A 3,772-nucleotide genomic window follows, 5' to 3' on the forward strand; every position below is an offset into this window, starting at 1 on the left:
GGGGCTGCTGCAAAACTGCCCCTGCACCCTCGATGGGCATTGCACGCCTGGCACGGCACAGCACGGCACGGCACCCACCGCTGCCATCCGCTGCTTCTGGCAGCTCCTCTGGGATTTTTATCCATCACCCATTGCCGGGGCCTGATCCTGCCTCACAGAGCTGCACAGGGCTGGGGGAAGAGGTGTACAAAGTCCCCACCCTGGTGAATAAAGTCCAAGGGAGGGAGCCGAAAAAACCACCGAAATAAAAGCCTCCTGGCAGCAGCAGAGAGCAGTGACTCATCCCACAGGCAGCCTCCATGACTGCATGGGATGCAGGCAAGCAGCAACGAACCCCACGTGCATCCCCAAAACTTCAGGGTCCCCTCCCTTGGGAAAGGCAGGGAGGGATAGCCCACGGCACATCGGGAAATCCCAGCCCCAAACCACCCTGCTTCAGGTCTCGACCGCTCTCCCATCCTCACGATGCTATTCCAGCCCGGGGAACATCCTTCCAGCTATTTCCCTCCCTGTAGGACAGGAGCAGAACGCCTCGCTTGAGCCTAGATAAATTAAACCCATCGCATCTCTTTGTCCAGCAACCCTGTAATTTCTTTAAAGGCAGCAATGGGGTTTGCCTGGGACGATCTGTGCTTTACGAACCTGCACGGCTCGCTCCCTCCCCGCTTTCGTAAGCGGCTGCAGATGGATCAGAGCTGTGGAAGCACCAGCCTGGCTATAGTCGAGGTGGTGACTCTTTTTAAGTCTCTCTTAAAAGGCACTTGATTTTTTATTTTTAAATCACCCTTTGGGTGGAAATATTTCACACTCACACAGTCCAAAAGTGAACGGAGTAAATTTGAAGGGGAGAGAAGAGAAAGAGCCCTCGGGGGTTGGAACAGTGGTATCCAAAGAACAGGCGGGAAACCAATTTTTTTTTTTAAAAAAAAAAAGGAAAAAAAATGTTCAATAAGCAAAGCTGCCTCTTGAACCACAGCAGGTCACAGGCAGGAGCAGGGGCAGATTTCCTCGACCGTGTTACAAGTAGCCCATTGTGGAGCTGCCTGGCTGTAAACCCACAGCTCTCCCCTGCCCGCGCCGCTGAGCTGCCTTTGATCTGGAAGCCGGGGCAATTAATAGCAGGCAGTTTCACTTCCTGGGTTTCATGCAGCAAGCCCGTGTTGCAATGCAAAGCTGCAAACAGTTGGCAAGTGCCATGCTGGCTTGGCATTTTCTTTCTTTTTATTTTTTTTTTTTGGTAATTCGAGGTGATGTTGCCATTAGTCACCGTTCACAAGGGAAATTCATTCTCACAAAAATTCAGATTTTGGCCCCAGCCTGACCTGCTATGACCTACTGACTGTACCCAAACATACAGTGCCTGGTGCCATCCAAAAAGGGACATCAAAAAGGCTGAGAAATAGGTCTGAGAGAGCATGGCACATTGTCTCCCCAGATGCTTTTATAGTTTGGGTGCCCAGTGACTGCACCACACAGCCTCAGTCCCCCTCCCGAGCGGGGCAGAGGCTCTGGTGGCACTGTGGCCCCTCTCCAGGACCCCCCATGGGCATCGAGGGCCATGTGAGGAGGGGGCTCACTGCTCGCCCTGGCACAGAGACCAGCCAGACCCCAAATCTTTCCATCTTTGGGTGAAGCCAGCAACACGAGGGGTGGGAACCCCAGTGAACCCAGCACAGGGAGCACATGCCCAGGAGCATTTCTGGGGAGATGCCGCACGTTGAGCTGCTCTGTGTTGCACTGCTTGAAGGAAACTCCCACCGCCCGTCTGCGCAACACGGGGAGCACCCTGACACCAAACCCCCCAAACGGTCTGGGTGCTTGCAAGCCAAAAGGAGGAGGGCCGGGGCCGGGGGAAAGGCTGAGCCCCGGGGGCTGCAGGGCTCGGGGTGCGAGGGGGTGAAGGCAGCGCACCCCTGTCTGCAGAGGCATGCGGGAGCCTTCGTCCCCCTCCCTGGCCAGCAGCTCCTCTTCATCCTGCAAGAAGCTGCCTCTGCAGCTCTGCGTGGCGGGGAGCGTGTGGGAAGCGGCACAACCCCCAGAAGGGCCGTGTGCTAATTAAATAAAGATAATGAGGCTGAGAATGAGATGCCAAATCAATGCTGTGGCAACTCAGGACTAGAGCGCCAGATACCAGCCTGGCGTATCGCATTACAAAGCATGCCAAAGAAACTGCCTTCAGCCGGGCGGGATGAGCCCTCGGCTCCCGAGGGACCGGGATACAAGCTGCATTGTAACAGGTCTGAATGCGAGGTCTAATCCTGGCTCTGGATGGAGATAAAGAGGAGGAGGAGGAGATCTTCAAAGGCCACTGAAAGTCTGGGGAAAGGGGGAGATTTACAACAGGGCTTATCCCATCTAAGCAGTAACTGGGTATTGTTATTTATTAAAATGCCATCTGGCACTCCGGAGCGCTCTTTGCCTGCGCCGTGAAGCCTCGGCAGCTCCCCGGGGCGGGAGTGCCGAAACCCCAGCTCCACGGGGCCACATCCGCACCTCTCCCCACGCCAAGAAATCACGCTTCTCGGTGGTGCTGAGCTGCCCAAGTGGGGCAAGGGAACATCCAGCCGAGAGAGAAAAGGGAGCTGCGGCTCCGGCTTCTCCTTCAGCTGTTTCCACTTAAAACACACGATCATATGGCGGAAAATCTGATCCTACAAGCGCAGCGCAACTTTCCCAGAGAAACGTGAGGACACCGCCACTTCTGCCCAGCGAGAGGGCAGGATGCTGGATGGAGACGTGCCCGTGGCTCAGTGTGGCTTCCCTGTGGGCTGGGGAAGAAGCTGGGGCTGGTGGGGGGAAATCAAAGGGGCTGGGAGAGCTGCTGCGTGGGTGTCTACCCAGCTGGGAGATGTGGAGAGGGGATCTCATCCCAGGCTGCAGCAATGCTCTGAGGAGCCCTTGGTCCTGCCTCAGAATGTCAACTGGAAACGGTGTCACCTTGTCCCCAACCTTGCTGGGAAGGAGCAAACATCCCGCACATCCTAAGATCTCCCAGCCCAGGCAAGAAGGAAACCATCTCCCCAGGAGCATGGACCACAGCACATGCTTCTTGCCCAGTGAGGGATGCCTGGCACTGGTGTCTGTCTGCCCCAGGAGAAGGCTGCTCACAAGACTGATGCAAGGGGCTGGGGCCACAAGCCACCTGCCCTCAAAGTTGACACTGTGCTGGCACCAACGGTGCTGGAGGCTTTGGTCTTCCAGCAGAGCCATGGCCCCACGGAGGCTGAGCTCTCCCTGACCAGCCGCACGGCTGACAGCTCCACCGCTCCCAAAGCCAGCGGAGAGGCCGGCCTGGCCCGAGCCCCACGTCACGGGCCGTCCCAAATCGCATTGTCTGTGCCAAGAGCAAAGGGCCGGCGCCAAGCATCCCGTCATCGGCGAGCACAAGGCATCCAGCGCTGGGGGCCCAGCCAGCGTCCTGCTCCCTGCGCAACGCCTCCAGCCAAGGGGAGCAGCGACCTTTCTGCCCTAAACCCAAACCACCCCAGGGCAGGGTCCTACGTGCTAGAGATGGCTCCCAAGGACAGAATCACCCCACGGAAAATCAACATCCATCCAGGCAGATTTTTCCTTATTAACGTGCCCAATCTGGGGTGAAACAGCAACACCAAAGCTGTTGTGGGAGAGCATGGCAGCTGCAGGACCCACACAGGGCTACCCTGCCACCCAGGGCGGCTCTCCATCCCCAACACCTCTGTGTGCAGGATGCTCTTCCCTCTCCTCCGAGCAGGGACAGGGAGCTCCAGCTCCCCTGCTTTGGTGCTGCTCCCTA

General features: G+C 57.3%; 1 protein-coding gene across 1 annotated transcript in view; it reads right to left on the reverse strand.

Annotated features, from left to right (window-relative positions):
- The window catches only part of EPHB3 (EPH receptor B3), a 13,286-nt gene that overhangs the window by 8,238 nt on the left and 1,276 nt on the right, over positions 1 to 3,772 (reverse strand). The gene's annotated exons all lie outside the window — the stretch shown is intronic.

Source organism: Antrostomus carolinensis, unplaced genomic scaffold (assembly GCF_000700745.2).
Source record: "Antrostomus carolinensis isolate BGI_N321 unplaced genomic scaffold, ASM70074v2 scaffold26267, whole genome shotgun sequence".
NCBI classification, from domain to species: Eukaryota; Metazoa; Chordata; class Aves; order Caprimulgiformes; family Caprimulgidae; genus Antrostomus; species Antrostomus carolinensis.